General features: G+C 45.9%; 1 pseudogene; it reads right to left on the bottom strand.

Moving 5' to 3' along the window:
- Nucleotides 1–10,240: 10,240 nt before the first annotated feature.
- LOC122690332 lies at nt 10,241–10,551 on the bottom strand (annotated as a pseudogene).
- Nucleotides 10,552–19,377: the final 8,826 nt, after the last annotated feature.

Below are 19,377 nucleotides of genomic sequence, written 5' to 3'. Positions count from 1 at the left end.
TGTTGCCTTGTACCGACGATGGGGAGGACGGAAAGTTTGGCGGTAGCTGTCGGGGTTTGTACGAAAGCAGAAAGGAGTCCGGAGCGGCGGAAATGGGACTTTCTCGAGCTCGCCGGCCCCTCGCCGCCTTCCCTCCCTTCCCCTTCTGTAGCCTGGGAATCCGCTGTGTTGTTTGCCAAGAAAAAGCCGCCCCCCACCTCCTCCTCCTCCCGGGTTCCTGGGTTTTTCTGTTGCGTTTGAAAATGTTGTCTCGTTAGTTTGCTGTTAGCCGAGGAGTGAGTGAATGGGACAAACGGACTCGGGTGAGGCTGGCCTGAGAACTGCAACGCCTCCTCCCCCAGTCGCGTTGCATCTGTTTCCCTCGTGGGCTCGGGGTGGGGGGGTGGGAACTGACCGCCGCGGCGCGGCAGCCAAGGCCGATGTTAATTTATAGCCAGGTGTGCGCGTGTCTCCCGCCTCGCCGCCCCTGGCCGCGGGACAGCATTCTGTCCAGTCCGCATTTAAGCTGTTGAGTTGGTGATTTCTGCCGTGATCTGTTTTATATTTCGTCGCGCTAATGTATGTGGATTTCGTTTGGGTGGTAGGGCTAAGGGGCTATTTTGTTTCAGGGTTTTCAAGGTTTTACTCAGTTCCTAAATGAGAGATCAATAAATTTTATAACCAACAGAATGGAGTCCTGGTAATTTTGCGGGCCTGAAATTTTGCGGGTTAGGGAGGGAACCAGTCCTCGGTACTGCGACCGTGGTCCGGTCCCGGGGCCGGGGGTGGGGGGCCTGGCGGGAAGCAAGCGTGATCTGGAACGGTTTCTTCTGTAACTACTGGTGATCGCAAACACGGCGTCTCCCGGTATTTTCAACTGAAACTCCAAGGAGAAAGCGATTTGTCTTTCCGGGAGCGAGCACACTCAGGCGGAGGCTAGCACCCCGCGGCCACGCACTTGTTGATCGCGGCGGCGGCAGCGGCCACGCGGGGCGGGGAGGGGCGGCCGCGGAAACTGGCCCGGAAAGGGGGCACATTTACCTTTGTGCACTGGGGCGGGAAGACACTCGAGCCAAGCCGAACGGTTTACAAAACGAAAACCCTTCGGAAATCGCAGCCTATTAAACAGAAATAGTTCAGGACTCCCTAGCAGGAAACGAGTACATTTCAACCGCGGTGGCTGAAGCGGCGGAGCCAGCATTTAACGCTGGAAGGTGTGGTTTTAAACAGTCCACCTTAGATTTTTGCAAAGGTCTCTGAGACTCCTCCGATGGCTTTCTCTTTTTGACTTGTCAACCCAGCCCACTGACTGGTTTTCTAGAAGAGACTCCCTCTCAACCCGAGCCTCTAGCTAGTTTTCGACTCCCTCCCCCCACTCTCCCTCCATTCCTGACCCTTGGGCATTCCACTGTGCCCCCCGAAAGGCCTTTGGTTTCGCGCCTGGCCACTCGGCCCCAGTGAATCTGTTTGAGGCCTAGGAAGAAAACAAACAGAACCAGTGTTTTTTTACCCCCTCCTCATCTGTTTGAGGTGATTTCCTTAATCCCTCTAATCCTGTTACCTCGCTATCCCAGAATAACTAAACTCGGGCTTTCCAGTAAGCGCGGCCTGGTGTACTGTGTTTTATCCTCGTCCACTCCTGACCACAGGTTTCTTTGCTTGAGGTCTGCTGGACTCGGGGCGACAGGAACTCCCGTTAAATTGGCCCGAATTCCACATTTCCAGCCGGCTTCCTTTGTGCGGGCTGACCATTCACCTGCGAGCCGGGGCGGGCTTCGCGGGGGATGGGGGGTGGGGTGGAGGAGGGGCGGGGGCTTTCTGCGGCTTCGGGGGTCGTGCCCGCTTTTTACACCTCACTGCGGATCCCGGAGACTTAAGCTCACCACGCCTCTCGGAGAAAGGTCGGGTCTCCCTGGGAAGGCGGCACCACCCCTCCCCCGAGGGTACCGCACGGGGTGGGAGGGCTCTCGGTCATGATGCACCGACCCCGGCGCATCGCCCTCCACCCGGTGCTCCTCCCGGGCGCCTGCTGCGTCCGGGGTGGCGAGGCCTCTCTACCGCTCGCTCCCCTTCCCGTCCCACGGATCCCGGGCCCCGCCGAGCAGGTCGGCGCTGCCAGTCTTGCTGCCGTGACTGGAGAGCAGGGTCCCAGGTTACCGGGTCCCCCGCCACCCGCGCTCCGCGTCGGGGGGGGGGGCGGGAGGCAACTCTCTGGTCATATCCACCCCGCATTCGTATCTTCCACACTGTTTGGGCGTCCGTAAAAATACCTGTCCGTCGGTTACTCTGGGTTCAAATTGCTAGCAATTGTGGACCCAAGTTTGGTCTGAAAGACTCCGGGCAAGGGAAGGTTGAAAACAAGCAATTCCGCCCCACTGAGGGGGCGGTGCCAACGCGGGAATAAACTGACACCGCTTCTTTCCAAGAGTCCATTGTGCTGCTGCCTTCTTAGAAGTGCCAGGGTCACCCTTTCAACCGGTCTCACACACTACTGGCCCCCCCCCCCCCCTCTAAACATCCACGGCTTTGTGCTCTACTTTGTCCGATTTCCAAATTGCCTTTAAGAGAAAGGATTTCATCAATCAGCACATTTGGAGGATTTAAATATAGATGAAAGATAATTATTTTTTAACTTCAGCCACAGGGAAGAGAACTGCACTGGAGTGCAACTTCCATCCCCTGGGCCAGGGTTTCCAGACTAGTGCAACCCCCCTCCTCTTCTACTCCTCCCCCATGTCTATGGGGAGAGTTGCCCCTCAATCTGTTTTCTAGCTTAGGGCTCTGGTCAAATTTGATTTGAAATAAGGGTTCTGAGGCTGAAATGGCAACAATAACAAAATCTGGTCAAGCCCCAACTCCTGCCTTTCCGGTCTGTTTTACACATGAGAAAACTGGCCTCTGCAGGGGAAGTGACAGCGCTCAAGGTTGCTTAGCTGGTTCTCTGGCTGCATGGGGGAACCGGACTCCCAGGCCTGGTGGACGCCTGACTCTGCCACAAGATGAAGAGCAACTGATGAAATTCCAGCTCCAGTTGCCTCTCAAGCCCTTAATCCAGCGGGGTCTCTAGAGAAAAGATGTAATTCCTGACATACAGACACCTAGTGGCCAATGCTTGGTGAATGGTGAAGTGATGGGCGCATCGGGTCCTTACAGAGGGAAAAACAGTCCATCTTTAGCGTCTTCTGACAAAAGCAGAGTTATCTTTTGATGGGAATTATCCTACATGGAGATGTTCTTTCCTGGCTTGTCTGTATCTCTCCCCTCATTAATCTCCTGTCTAGAAATCTACAGGGGGAGAGGGCATCCAAAATGCAGGTATAGATTTATAAACAAAGACGTTCATCACAGGCCTGCTTGCGATAGTAAAAGTTATACCCAACCCAACTGTTCAGCAGATAGGAAAAGGTTATGTAAAATACCTTTTCCCCCAAAAGACTACTTTGCAGATATTAAAAATTGTGCCAGGAGAGATTATGATGACACAAGAAAACGCTTAAAACAGATTGAAAAGAGCAAGATGCACAAAAGTATATTCAGTACGTGTGACCTATTGAAGTACATATGAGTGGGAAAACACACAAAAATGCAGGGTAGTATTATGAATACTGGTTAGCCTTCCTTCTATTTATTCATACTTCAATTTTCTCTGATAGGACTGTATCCCTGTTATCACCAGAAAAGTCAGCTTTAAAATATATTCTCTCCCAGTCACAAATACAGAAGTGTGTCTCCCTGTGAAAGAAGAAAGTTCAAGCTTTCCCTTCGTTTGTTTGGGATAAGGGGGGTCGGGGAGCCCCAGCAGCAGTAATTCCCCAGCTCTCCTCCAGGTTGGGGGCTGCAGTGAACACAGCAGAGCAACCCCCTGCCAAGCGCCCTCATCAGTCAGCAGGAGCAGGAGCAGATTAGTGACGGCTCTGTCATTCTTCGGACCCACTCACTGGAGAAAAAGACCTCCTTGGGAGCCAAGCTGAACAGCTTGGACTGCGGGAAGCAGTGGCCATTGAGGAACCAGAAAGCGCATAAACCCAGGAGCCTGCAACTCACTGCCCTCTTGGGAGGGGGGGTTCGGAGCAAGCCCACGGGGTGTGTCCTGGGCCAAGAGAGGAGGGGCTAGGTGAGCACCCAACTGGCACCCACACAGCCGAATGAACAAACACGGTCGGTTGTGTCCCTTTTCCCCATCACTGCCATCTTCATCCACACCACCATCACTGCCTGCCGGACCACTGCCATGGCCTCCTACCTGTTTTCCCTGCATCCACTGTGCTCCTCACCAGTCCACTCTCCCCAGAGTGTCCCATCGACTTTTCAAACAGAAATCCTATCAGTGTCACTTCCTTTCTTCATAACCTTCTGGTGACTTCTTATTGTCTGGTCAATGCTGTGCCCTTCTATGCCTCTCTCCTCCAACCCCCACTCCCACCTCAGGATCCCCTCTGAGAAATGTTTGTTGAGTAAATCATGGTTCCTGATGGTTTCATATCTAAATAAATTTTGAAGTCCAGTAATTTTCTCAGATACAGATTATTATGCACTGTACTGTGCTTAGTCGTTCAGTCGTGTCCGACTCTTTGCGACCCCATGGACTGTAGCCCGCCCGGTTCCTCTGTCCATGGGGATTCTCCAGGCAAGAATACTGGAGTGGGTTGCCATGCCCTCCTCCAGGGGATCTTCCCAACCCAGGGATCGAACCCAGGTCTCCCTTACTGCAGGCAGATTCTTTACTGTATAGCCACCAGGGAAGCCCTTACTATGCACTTTTCATCTTGCATCGGCAAGATTCCCCCAAATCTCCATATCAAGCGCAGATTTTTTGACAATTAAAAAAATCTACTAGCAAAAGTACATAAATTCTTCCCTGCCCCAGTGCTTTTGAATGTGCTGTTCCTTTTTCCTGGAATGTTCTGCCCCAAGCTCTTCCCTCAAATGGTCCAATGTTGTCTGCAAGGTCTCAGTTCAAACGTCTCTTCTGGTGAAGGTGTCCATGAAGCTCTCCTTCAGAACAAGACAGGTGTCCTGTTTTAAACTCTCACAACACTGGACCCTTTTCCCAGCCCTGATACCAGTGGTCATTTTACATTTATTTGTGTGATCCTGCCAATCGCTGGTCTCACTCCTAGTCTGTAAGTTCCTTGAGGGAAAAGACAGTGCCTAGTTTGTTCATGAATACCAAGCACAATGCCTATTCCATATTAGGCTCTCAAAAATACATGTGGAGTGTTTACTGTGTGTTTAAGGAATAGGGGCTCTGGGGACTTGAAACTAACAGGATGAGTGCAAGCCTGTGAAAATCATCAAGAATGAATCTGTCACCTTGGCTCCATCCCTTACCAGCTGTAGGCTCTTGAGGACACCATTTACACGGAGCTTCAAGTGGGAACAATGATGTCTCTGGCTTGTTCTGAGGGTTAAAAAAAAAAAAAGATGCTTTGAGCGCTGAGCACAATGTCTGGCACTCAGCCTTGTGCAGTATGTGTTAGTGATGATTATCACCTTCCTTAGGAGCCTCTGTTGACTCTTCAAGGAGGAGCTAGTGCTTTCTGGTCAAATTCTGTATTTCCCACTCATCTCATTGCTGAGGCCAGTTCTTGCTATATAAAGAAGGCAAAATAAAAGATCACCATTAAAAATGAATGGATCCTATGACACCAAAAGCATAAACACAAAAGAAAATAATAAGCTGGACTTCATCAAGATTAAACAGTTTTGCTTGCCAGGGCGCCATCAGCAAAGTGAAGAGAAAACCCACAGAATAGGAAGAAATATGTACCAATCATATATCTGATAAGGGAATTATATCTAGACTGTGTAAAGACTTAAAACTCAATAATAAAAAAAACCCAAATTACCCAATTAAAAATGGGCAGAGGAAGTGAATAGTTTTTTCCAAAGGGAATATACAAATAGGCAACAAACACATAGAAAGATGCTCAAAATTATTAGTCACTGAGGGCATAAATCAAAACCACAATGAGATACTACTTCATGTCAACTAGGATGGCTGTCTTAATTTTTTACAGATAGGCACTAACAAGTGTTGCCAAGGATGTGGAGAATTTGAATCCTTATATAATGCTGGAAGGAAAGTAAAGTGGTAAAACCACTTTGAAAAACAGACACAGTTCTTCAAAAAGTTTAGCATCAAGTTACAGTATGACCCAGAAATTCTACTCCTAGGGCTAACAAAAACATAAGTTCACACAAAAATGTGTGCACTAATGTTCACAGAGGCATTATTCATAATAGCCCCAAAGTGGAAACAACTTAATTGCCTCTGAACTGATTAATGGATGGATAAAATGTAGTATATCTATGCAATGGAATATTATTCTGCAATAAAAAGGAATGGAATACTGAGACTTTCATGGTGGTTCAGTGGCTATGACTCCATGCTCCCAGTGCAGGGGGCCTGGGTTTGGTCTTGGTTAAGGAATGAGATCCCATATACTGCAACTAAGAGTTCGAGTTCCACAACTAAAGATCCCACATGCTGCAACAAAGACCAAGTGCAGCCAAATAAATAACAAATAACTATTAGAATTTTTTTTAAAAAAGAAAAAAAATGAGTACTCATATCAATATATATACAAGGTTAGTATTCACACATGTATTACCTAGCTCTGCCAGCAGTGAGTAGGCCCAGAAACAATGACATCTCAGTAACAACGAACACAGCTAAGAATCCAGATCTTGGTTTCTAATATCATTCCTCAGTGAAAGGAAGCAGGGATCTTTGGGAAAGTGGCTGATTCTAGAACTGGGGCCAGAAATATACAAAGTGAGTCTGGAACATCCTGCAATGCCAAAAGGTAAGGACAGGAAAGAAAGAAGGCAAAGAAGGAAGGAAGAAAGGGAGAAAGGGAGGAAGGACAAAGTCCAATAATGGAGGTGAGTCAAAAGGATATATTGTTTGTTTGTTTGTTAGCCGCTCAGTTGTGTCCGACTCTATGCGACCCCATGGACGATAGCCCACCAAGCTCTTCTGTCCATGTGATTTCCCAGGTAAGAATACTGGAATGGGTAGCCATTCCCTTCTCCAGGGGATCTTCCCGACCCAGGCATCAAACCTGGGTCTCCCACATTGCAGGCAGACTCTTTATGGTGTGAACCACCAGGGAACCCTCAAAAGGACATAGGAGCCACCTAAAACAGTTTCCAATGACCAAATTTGGAGCAGTTTGAGCAACAAAATGAATAAAGTAGTACTGGATTATAACCCAAAGTATACAACAAATAGGCATCATCCACACTGATATAAATAAATAAGCAGGGACTTCCCTGGTGGTCCAGTGGCTAAGAGTCCATGCTCCCAATGCAGGGGCCCAGGTTCAGACCCTGGTCAGGGAACTAGATCCCTCATGCTGCAACTAACACCCGGCACAGCCAAATAAATAAATATTTTTAAAATAAATACATGAATGAGGGAAGGGAAAGAGACAAATCTGTGCGTAACTCCCCACGCCTTAAGTGTGGGTTACTTATAGTGACTACCTTCCAAAGAGAACAGTATGGAAAGGGGGAAAAGAATTAACATTGCAGCTGAGAAATCAAACAAACGCTACCTTAGCCAGAAGACTAAAGTCAACATTGGCAATTACAAGTCATGCTGACAGTACGTACCTTGACATGATGTGACAAAAATGGCACTTTTCTGCTGTGGCCTTCCTCCCCCAAACCCATAATCAATCTAATGATTAGAAAAAACATCTGACAAATCCTAACTGATGATGTTATTATTGTTTAGTCGCTCAGTTGCGTCCGACTCTTTTGCAACCCCACGTACGGTAGCCTGCCAGGCTCCTCTGTCCTTGGGATTTCCCAGGCAAGAATACTGGAGCGGGTTGCCATTTCCTTCTCCAGGGGACCTTCCCAACTCAGGAGCTGAACCTGTGTCACCTGCATTGGCAAGCGGATTCTTTACCACTGTGCCACCAGGAAAGTCCCAACTGAGGATACTGTACCATATATCTGACCAGCAATCCTCAAAACTGTCAAGGTCATCAAAAACAAGGGAAGTCTGAGAACCCATCATAGCCAAGAGTAGCCTAAGGTCACATGACGATTCAACATAATATATGACGATTCAAAGTAATATAAATGTAATATGGTATTCTGGATAGGATCCTGGAACGCTCAAATGACTTTAGGGAAAAACTGAAGAAATCTTAATAAAGCATGGGTTTATTTAGTAATAATCTCTCATTGTTGGTTCATTAATGTCAAGCATGTACCATACTATTGTATGATGGCAATAACTGAGGAAACTGGGTATGGCGGTATATGGAGAGTCTCTACTACAGCCTCAATTTTTCTGTAAATCTAAAACTGTTCTAAAAAGTGAAGTTCATTTTTAAAAAAGAAATGAAGTATTGATACATACTACCACATGGATGAACCCTGAAAACATTATGTTAACTGAGAAAGGCCAGTCAAGAAAAACTACACATTGTATGACTCCATTTATGTGACTATCCAGAATAGGCACAACCATAGAGACAGAAAGTAGATTATGGGCTGCCTAGGGTGAACTGTGGTGTTGGAGAAGACTCTTGAGAGTCCCTTGGACAGCAAGGAGATCAAACCAGTCAATCCTTAAGGAAACCAGTCCTGAATATTCATTGGAAGGACTAAAGCTAAAGCTTCAATACTTTTTGGCTACCTGATGTAGAGGTGACTCATTGGAAAAGACCTCGATGCTGGGAAAGATTGAGGACAGGAGAAGGGGATGACAGAGGATGAGATGGTTGGATGGCATCACCGACTCAATGGACATGAGTTTGAGCAAACTCTGGGAGATGGTGAAGGACAGGAAAGCCTGGCATGCTCAGTCCATGGGGTTGCAAATAGTTAACCTCAACTGAGCAATTGAATAGCAACAAGGTCAGGAGAGACTGAGAAGAACTGGGGAGTGACTGTTAATGGGCACAGGGCTTCATTTTGGCATGATGAAAAAGTTCTAAAATCAATTGTGATGATGGGTGCACAACTCTGAATATACTAAAAACCACTGAATTGTACATTTTGCACAGCTGAGTTTTATAGTATTGAATTATATCTCAACAAAGCAACTATTTAAAACAACAAAAACAAAATGTTCTGGTGGATGACAGTAGGAGAGGTATTTGGTAGGCAGCATGTCCAGTCCTAGGGGCTGCCATAAACACCAGGTGCGACCTCAAAGTCAAATGTACTCTCCTAACCTAAGCTGTTAGAGCAGGAAGAGTCCTCAGTCTGGCGTTCTCATTTTATTGCTCCATCAAATTTAATTTGGGTTTGTATAGTAATAAAAGCCAATTCCATCTACTAATATTGCTAAAAGAATTCTCTCTGTTCGCTGCTTTATTAATTGCTCAATTGAAATACCATGGATTATTTCCAAGCACACAGTTTGAAACATTCAGAATTAGCCTGTGCACTCTATTGTAAAGCGACCTCCAAGGTGCCTTCTACCTTTAAGAATCTTGTATCAGCCTCTCAGTGCAGGAACGGGATATCTGTAATGTCAAAAGCCCCAAGCAGCTCAGCAAAATTGGAATGGTAACAAGCTTCTGTGCTCACACCCTGGGTAGGATAGTAGTGTCAACACCTCCAGCAGAGCTGATAGAGCTGTCTTTCAGTCTGTCTGCAGGCTCTGTTTACATTCTGCAGGTTAGCTGGAAACACTCTCACCACCTCCACCCCCTGAAAAAGATCTCTGGGTCAACTTGACATCTCCTAGACGCTCCATGTACTGTATTTCTTCCTGTAACAAGCTCTCCTGCTATGTTGCTTTATATGATTTCTTTGCAAAGAATAAATTAGGCTGAGTGTGTAAACAACATATAAACTCTAGAGATGTTGCCAATAATTACAAGCAATGGAAATCAACAGCAGATGTGCATAGCAGTCTCTCAACTGGAGCTTGTCCCATTTGGAGAGGCTCAGGTACACCTGAAAGGTGGAAGGAGTCACGGACATTTGGAATCTTTAGTGAGGTGAAACTGGGTTGCAAATATGGCTGCAAAGTGAAGGGAAAGTATTTTATTTTATTTTTTTGCATCTTGGTGATCACGTTTATTGGAAGGGGTGGAGAAAAAGTAAAAATGCCATTTAGCCTAAGAATTTGTGAGTTATCTGCAAATCAGTTTATTTCAGGAGTAGAAGAAATCTTTATTATTACTTAATATAAAAATGTAGACAGTTTCTCTTTTGAATATCTTCTATGTTTAAAGTGACAATTATGCAAAATCTCCTGCTTTCCACACTGGACAAATTCTTTGTTTCAGTCAACTCTAAATGGTGGGACCACTAGCACAAAACCATCTCCCCAAAGAGCATCAGAATATTCCATTTTGTTGATTGATATCTCTCTTGAAATGCTTCTCCTTCACTTTCACTTTCACTGGTTGCCACAGTTTCTTCTGCATTTCCCAATATCATGCTTAAATATTGATCATAAGCATGTAACCTGCCTCAAAGTTCTCTGTTATTTCTCATTTTCACATAGATTCTCTCATCCAGGCTGAGCCGGAGAAGATCCAGGGGCTCTTCTATGGTGTTAGTAGTTTGTTGCCAGTCCATGTGGTCTGCCATGTTTGAAACCCAGAAAAGTATTTTAGAATAAGAGGCAACTGCTTGGGAGAAGATATACATAGACCAAACATGTACACACTCACCAACAGTTTTCTGATGATACAGGACAGTCTTTTAACTGCTGAACATCTCTAGGGTCCTGGCCTTGGTCTCTGCACGTTTAAGAGTCACCTCTCCATCGATCTTCCCAAAAGTTCAGTCTGTATGGTTCTCCTGAGCCTCAGATCTTTGGACCCAACTGCCTCTTGACTGTAGTACTGTCCTACAGTCTGTCAAACTTTGACTGGACCAAACTAACTCATCATTTTCCTCCCCAAACCAGCACTTCTCTATTTTCCATCTCGATTAAACAGCACCCCTGTCTGCCTAGACATTTCTTTCCCCCTCACACTCTAATTTCCCACCAGTTCCGGAATCCATCTGTTCTTTATTCTCATCGCCTTGGTCGGGGCTTGGTGTTACTTATCCATTGCTGTGTAAGAAATAACCCCAAAATATTAGCTATATAAAACAACAGATAGTAACTACTCACCATTTCTGTGGCCAAGAATCCAGGCCCGGCTTAGTGGGCTCCAGATTTCTCACAGGCTGCAGTCAAGGTGGTGGTTGGGAGGAGAACTGGCTCCAGGCTCCAGTGGGGAAGGATGTGCTTCCAACGTCACTGACACGGCTGTTGTTGGCCTGCCTCAGAAGCTCCACTTCCCAGTTCACTCAAGTGGCTGCACACCAGCCTCTCGTCCCCACTGGCTTTGACCACAGACATCAGTGATTTGCCATCTGGGCCCCTCCATAGGACAGTTCACCACATGGCAACTGGCTTCAGAAGTCACAGTCTTTCTATAATCTGATCATGGAAGCAGTATCCATCATCTTTGCTGTACTGTCGTAAGTTGTCTCACTAGGGCCAGCCTGCAACCGAGCGGAGGGATTCCACAGGGCCTGAGTATCAGGAGGTGGGCAGCATCATCCACCAGAGGGCCATTGTCCTTTGTCTGGACTCTCCCTCGTGAACGAGCATCCTAACTCCTCTCCAGGCCTCTAGGGTCTCCTGCGCTAGATCATCCTCCCCACTGAGACCTGGGTGACATTCCCACAAAAGCCATCTGATTCTGCACTCTCATTTCTAAAGAACCGCTGTTGACAACCTGTGCTGCCATAGGACAAAGTCCAAACTCCTTGACCAGCCGTTTGGGGCCCTCCATGATCTGTTCTTGGCTTCTTAGCTCCCTAGCCTCATTCCTTACCACCACGCACATCCTGACAGAAATACCCGATTTCCCATGGCTCCCAGGTTCCAGGAAATGAGCCAGGTTCCTTTTGACTCTTTCACAATTTCAGGTGATTCAGAAGAGCATGTGGGCCTCTTGCTGCCCACTCTTGTTTTCTGCCGCTCATCCTCCTCAGCGCAGCTTCAGAGGCGCCTCCTCTGACACGCCCGCCCTGACTCTCCCTGTCTTTGTGGTGCCCAAGCCCTTTGGATGTAGCTTTACTTGAGGAACTTGCACAGTGACAGGCACATACAATGGGCACTTGATGAAGGTTTGTCATTTTTTTCAATGAAATCAAATAATGCTAGATCTGTAAACACTTTTAAAAAGAAAAAAAAAAAGCGTGCACCCCAGTGTTCATCGCAGCACTGTTTATAATAGCCAGGACATGGAAGCAACCTAGATGTCCATCAGCAGACGAGTGGATAAGGAAGCTGTGGTACATATACACCATGGAATATTACTCAGCTGTTAAAAAGAATTCATTTGAATCAGTTCTAATGAGATGGATGAAACTGGAGCCCATTATACAGAGTGAAGTAAGCCAGAAAGATAAAGAACATTACAGCATACTAACACATATATATGGAATTTAGAAAGATGGTAATGATAACCCTATATGCAATAACAGAAAAAGAGACACAGATGTACAGAACAGACTTTTGGATTCTGTGGGAGAAGGCGAGGGTGGGCTGTTTTGAGAGAACAGCATCGAAATATGTATATTATCTATGGTGAAACAGATCACCAGCCCAGGTTGGATGCTTGAGACAAGTGCTCAGGGCTGGTGCACTGGGAAGACCCAGAGGAATCGGGTGGAGAGGGAGGTGGGAGGAGGGATCAGGATGGGAATACATGTAACTCCATGGCTGATTCATGTCAATGTATGACAAAACCCACTACAATATTGTAAAGTAATTAGCCTCCAACTAATAAAAATAAATGAAAAAAAAATAAAAAGAAAAAAAAGGAAAGAAAAGAGCATATAGCACTGAAGTTCAAATGAGGAAGGACTCGAAGGGCCTGAGAAGGGAAAAGAGAGGCCTTGTCCAAGGCCAAGCAGAGCTGGAATAACCAACTTGCTTAGCCAGACCTGCTCACTTCGACTCGAGGGCATTTCTACTTCTCCCAAGTACCTTCACTGTTTCAGGCTCCCTGCTGCCACCCAAAAACTCCAGTTCTCTGAAGATGTTTAATAATAACTGCAGGTAATGTTTCTCCATCCATCTTTGGGTCCACATACGTCTTAGGGCCGCCTCCAGCTTGTGTGAACATGAACTTTCTTTATAGGAGGAGAGTTAGAATCACATCCTAATCTTGAGTAAAGAAATTTGAGGCAGTTGCATGCTTTCAGTTTTTTAGTGGCAGGGCTGACTTGGTGGCAGTTTATGGGTCCCTAGGACCACACTGGGGCTTCCGTGGTGGCTCAGGCGGTGAAGAATCCTCCTGCAATGTGGAAGAGCTGGGTTTGATCATTGGGTTGAGAACATCCCTTGGAGGAAGGCATGGCAACCCACTCCAGCATTCTTGACTGCTGAATCCCCATGGACAGAGGAGTCTGGCAGGCTACAGTCCATAGGGTTGCAAAGAGTCAGACACGACTGAGTGACTAAACACAGCACAGCACAGGACCACGGTGGTCTTCCCTGGTGGCTCAGATGGTAAAGAATCTGCCTGAAATGAGGGAGACCTGGGTTCCATCCCTGGGTCAGGAAGATCCCCTGGAGAAGGGAATGGCAACCCACTCCAGTATTATTGCCTAGAGAACCCCATGGACAGAGGAGACTGGTGGGCTACAGTCCATGTGGTTGCAAAGAGTTGGGCATGATTTAGTAACTAAACAACAACAAAGGACCGCACCTGGGCCTCTTCCAGTGTTGCATTCTTCTCCATTTGCGTGGGTTCACTCAACACTCTCCTGGCTGGGTATGTGGATTTCCATGTCCAGAGATACCAATGCCAGGATATGCACAAGGAGAAATACACATACTGGCCACAGAAGGTTCTCGGTTCCTTCTTCCTTTTCGACTGAATAAATCCTTAACATACCAGAAAGAGCAGTCCCAGAGATAACAGGGACTTCCAGCATGTGCTGCCTGAGTAGCCACAGCAGCCAGGGCCAGTCCAGTGACAGTCCAGTCCCCGACATCAGCAAGAACGAGGCATCTGACAGGAGGTGCTGAACAGGAATACGGCAACAGCTGAGGAGGTGCTGATGGGGGGAGGGCCAGGGCAGGGCAGCTGGTTGTGTTTTAAAATCCTAAAGATATGTCTGGGTCCTTGCTAGAGATTGTGTACTTTCAGTCGACAGAGGAGAGAACTGAGACTCAAACTATAAATCCAACCAGTTAAGTCTTCCAGAGCGTGGTTGTTCTAATCAGACAGACTTCAGAGCTCAGCTCCTCTCCAGGTTCCTACATTAGTAAAACTTTCTGCAGAAAAGTTGTGCTAACTTCTCTGAGACTCAAGTAACTCATCTGTAAAATGGAGATAAACCAGTACTTATGTTGTATAAAGTTTAACTGGGATAATGCCTGTAAAGGGCTTATCATTAAATACATGGAAAATCTGACCTTTATTATTATAGACCCAAGACCCAAAATGCCCACATTCCAAATGAATATTAGACCATACAGCCTCTAATATATCAACTCATGGAGCTTCTCAAGCCAGCTACTCCACTTATTAGCTGTGTGGCCTCTGGCATGTTTCTTAACCTCTCTGAACCTCCAGTTTCCTTATCTGTAAAATGGGGATAATAATGGCATTGAATTTAGAGTTGTAAAAAGATTCAGTAAAGAACTTAGCACAGTGTCTGGTATATACCACGAGGATTATTCTATACATAGCCTTTCCACAAGCTTCATCAAACCTGGGTTTATTCTACTACTGCACAAGCTTTATTATCAGGCAGATGTTAAATTTATTTATTTTGTTGTTGTTGTTTGGGTTCTTTTTGGCCATGCCATGTGGCATGTGGGATCTTAGTTCCCCAACCAGGGATCAAACCTGTGTCCTCTGCAGTGGAAGCATGGAGTCTTAACTGCTGGACCATCTGAGAAGTCCCTTTCTGAGATGTTTAGAATGTAGATTCCAGAGCCCCAGAGCCTGGGATTCGATTCCAGCTCCATCACTTACTAGCTGTATAATCTTGGGTAGGAACTTTAACTAGAAGTCAAAGATTCACCTCAGAACTTTTGCTTATTAATACATTTCAACTGCACACTCTGGCTATAGAACTTTCTTAAGCAGGTCGGAATGAAAATCTTAGCAGTGTGTTTATTTTCAGGAAGGCTTTCTGTAATTGTGTAAGCTTTTTACAGTCCCTGTGCTTGACTTTGACCTCCCTGTTCCTCAGTTTCCTCATCAGTAACATGCTGATTATAACGGCAGACACCTCAGAGTTGTGCTGTGGTCATCTACCCAAAGTTTGGTCCCAATGTCAAGACTGATGCTGCTGAACACACACACAGAGGGTGTGAAAAGGGTTATTAATTACATAAAGGGGTTTTTCTAAGGAGAGCAGGCCAGGGTTCCCAAGCTGGTCCAAACATGGCTTGGGAAAGCAGGGAAAGAAGGGGTTTTACCTCTGATTAGGGGGTTGGCAGAAGTGAAGGTTTCCACAGGTGTACGGAGCCTTGTGTGATTTGAATCTCCTGCTGGGCACTAAAGGTTGGAACACCCAAGCTTTCTCATCAGCTTGCCCAGATGTGGGGATCAATGGCAAGGGGAGGAGGCTGAAAAGCTGTCAGGAAAGTGAGGGGTCGGACTAGATGTTCTCACAAGCTCCCCACGGGTCTAACAGTGTCTGAGAACCATGGTGGCTGGCCCACTCATAAAGTGATACTGCTACAGAATGAAGAATCATCTTTTTCAGCACACTTTCTACCATATTCCAGATGTTGTTACACCCCTTGCTATTTGTGCCTTTAAGACAGAGTTAAACTGACAGGGTGAAAAAATAAACCAAAAATAGAGACTGATAAGACTAATTCCAGCTTAAGTCCCAAAAGATCTACTATTGTTTCTCAACTATCAGAAAAATATGCTACATGTCACCCTTGTCTGAAAGAACCCAATTTCACCATTTTTACAAAGCATTCTGTCTTTACTCTAAAGACATGTCCACTGAAAAAATAATTCATTTGGAATGAAAAAGGATGGAAGAGATGGGAAAGGATAGTCCTAGAGTAACGGAAAAATTTAAAAAGCCATCCCCAGAAATTAAACATCAACTGTCACCAGCATAAATGACTATTTCTCTCCAAAGAATGTTTCTACTGGTGAGTGAGCTAGCACTACCATGTATGGAGTGGGTACCAGTTTGCAATACAAGACACAGAACGGCAGCAAGTCTTCGATGGACATTTCTCAGGGACAAATGAGGTTCAAAGACAATTTCCCAGGAGGTTAAAACGTGTTCATTCACCCCAGTTCCTGATATCTCAACTCTCAGATGTCCGACCCCCAACTCAACCACGCAGAACATTCTTGTCAACAGTAAGTTTCAATCAACTTTTGGTCACTTTCTTCAACTGCAGTTCATCCGGGGAGGATGAAAAGGCCTAGACTATGGAAGGGCACAGCTGACAAGGAGGTAAGCCACTCTCAAGAAGGCATCATTTGGGACTGTGCTTGCTAAAGAAATGATGACCATGTGGACTTTACTCAGGACCACTCTGCCTTCTTTGGATCTGAGATTGTCACAAGATGTCTCTGTGTCCTTGGGAGAAGATGTACACTGTACAAGTTTTCCACATTTTTTCCTGAACCTCTCACTTGAGATATATGACTATATATCTACACATCTACAGAGCTGTGTATGGTGCCCTGGCCCAGACACTCTACTCTTTCCACATGTTGAAGAGTGTCATGTGTCATGTGCCATGTGCCATGGATCTTAGGGCCCCATGCATGTGATACTTGAATCTCCTCTTCAAGCGTCCCAGCTTGAATACCTCCGGGGATGAACGGATTGCTATCATGTGGGGCAACCTGTCTTCTCTTTGGAAAGCTCTTACTGTTCTATACTGCACCTTTCACCCACTTCTGGTTGGGCCTTACAGAGGTCACTCCCCATGTGTTCTGGGCAGCCCTGTGCACCAAGGCAGTTTATCTCCAGGCCACTCACTCTCCTCTCAACTTTTTCTCATTTGGAAGACTGAAGTGGCTTAGCAGCAGCAGCAGCAGGTGTTCCTTAGAACTCTCCTCAGAAAATTTTGCAGAGCTCACTCACTTCCCCACTCAGAGAGCAAGTTTCACCCAACCAGAAGTCCACGGACGTGCTTATTGCACTGTTGACTCACCTTCAACTTCACATTAATTAATTTAGCTACTCAGTCCAGCTTTCATTGTCAGGTCCTGCTTCTGTCATGCAACATACCCTTCCCAGCTGTTATTCTGTGGAGGTAGCTTTGCCCAACTATATATATATCATATGTAGAGGATACATATTTATCATAACATGTATCCATTTGTGGGCTTCTCTGGTGGTTCAGCAGTAAAGAATCTGCCTGCCAATGCAGGAGACATAGGAGACTTCAGTTGATCCTTGGTTCGGGAAGATCCCTTGGAGCAGGGCATGGCAACCCACTCCAATATTCTTGCCTGGAGAATCCCGTGCACAGAGGAGCCTGGCAGGCTACAGTCCATAGGGTCGCAAAGAGTCATGACTGAAGCGACTGAGCACACATGCACGCAAGTATACATTTATACACATACATACATACGTGCATATACATATTACACTGAGATTGCCACTTGGAATCAAAGAATTAAAGAAAGCTAATTCTGGAACTTCCCTGGTGGTCCAGTGGTTAAGACTCAGCTTTTCAATGCAGAGGGTGTGGGTTCAATCCCTGGTTGGGGAGCGAAGATCCCAAATGATTCACAGCCAAAATAATTAAACATGGGGAAAAAAACCTATTTCTGGCCCCTGGGTAAGAAGTATCTATTTATATCTTGATTTATCTTATTTTGACAATGGAGTGAAGGAGACACTGACTTCTAATCAGATTCACCTTTTAAGTTTGTGTATGTGTGTAAGCTGCCTCTGGACCCATTCAATTCCTGGCATGTCACCAGAATCCCATCCTTCCCACGCTGTGCTGTGCTTAGTCGCTCAGTCGTGTCCGACTCTTTGTAACCCCATGGACTGTAGCCCGCCAGGCTCCTCTGTCCATGGGATTCTCCAGGCAAGAATACTGGAGTGGGTTGTCATGCTCTCCTCCACGGGATCTTCCCAACCCAGGGATTGAACTTAGGTCTCCCACATTGCAAGTGGATTCTATACCACCTGAGCCACCAGGGAAACCCAAGAATACTGGAGTGGGTAGCCGATCCCTTCTCCCGGGGATCTTCCCCACCTAAGAGTTGAACAGGGATCTCCTGCATTGCAGGCAAATTCTTTACCAGCTGAGCTACCAGGGAAACCCCATCCTTTCCATATCCATACCAAACTCTCCACCTGCACTGAAGTCAAGGGACCATCACACTGGACTCTAAGGCCCCAGGCCCAAGGATTTCATTTCGAACGCTCGCCCAGAGGAATCGTGTTGGAGAAGTGACAGGGAGAGTGAGGGCTGCACAGATTCTCATGGAAGTTCTTTTCAGGAAGGATTCTAGAAGGAAGGAAAGAATCAAATTCTTACACAGACCTAGACCCTAGAGAGCTACTAGAAAATAAGAGAAGAATAAGAATAAACCCGCCAGCTGTGTTGCCTCTAAGCCACGACCCCCCACCTAGTTCAGAGCCACTGGCCTGTTTAATAACTCAGGGCCAGATTGAAATCATAACAGGCATGGCTGCATGTCACAGATTATGATTTTAAAATCTGGCAAGTCCATGAAATCCCAGAATCTGATCTTCAGAGGGGCCGTTAAATGGAACAATCTACAATACTCTTGGTCCCAAATATTAGCAACAGCCTCCAGGCTCGAGTAAATAGGGAAACTACTTGCTAAAACCGTTGCTTCTCAGCACATCTTTTGAATCTAACAGTAGCTGCCAAATTCCAAGAGCCTCTACTCTTGTGATTCACTGACCATGTAATTGACCATGGAATTTATTCAGTCTTTTCTTTTACTTGTATCTCAACATATAGGAAAGAACGCTTCTTTAGCCGTGCTGAGATTAAATGTAACAGTTTGGCTTATATACTCTGAGCGATAAAGCATTTTTATTTCCCAAAGTAGATAAATAAGACACACACACACATTCATAAGATTCTATGGAAGGGCCAGAGATGTCATATTCTAGTCGAAACCCCTCCTCTTATGTGGGAAATGCAGTCCCAGCAAGGAAAAGGATTTCATCAAGGCCACACCAGGAGTTGGTGGTGGAATGTGCACGACAATTTAGGGCTTTTAACTGCCAGCTCAGAGTTCTTGCTTCCATACAGTGCTAAAAATTAATTTAAAAATAAATATATTATATATCTTTGTTGATGACTGAAGGGAACTCTGCTAAGGAATACTGATTCTTTATGCAGAGTAAGAAGCACCACTTTCTTTTTCCTTCCTTTCTTTGGGAAAAAAATAAACATTCTTCAGAATTCAT

Source organism: Cervus elaphus, chromosome X (assembly GCF_910594005.1).
Source record: "Cervus elaphus chromosome X, mCerEla1.1, whole genome shotgun sequence".
Taxonomy (NCBI): domain Eukaryota; kingdom Metazoa; phylum Chordata; class Mammalia; order Artiodactyla; family Cervidae; genus Cervus; species Cervus elaphus.
This window is presented reverse-complemented; position numbering and strand designations above follow the sequence as displayed.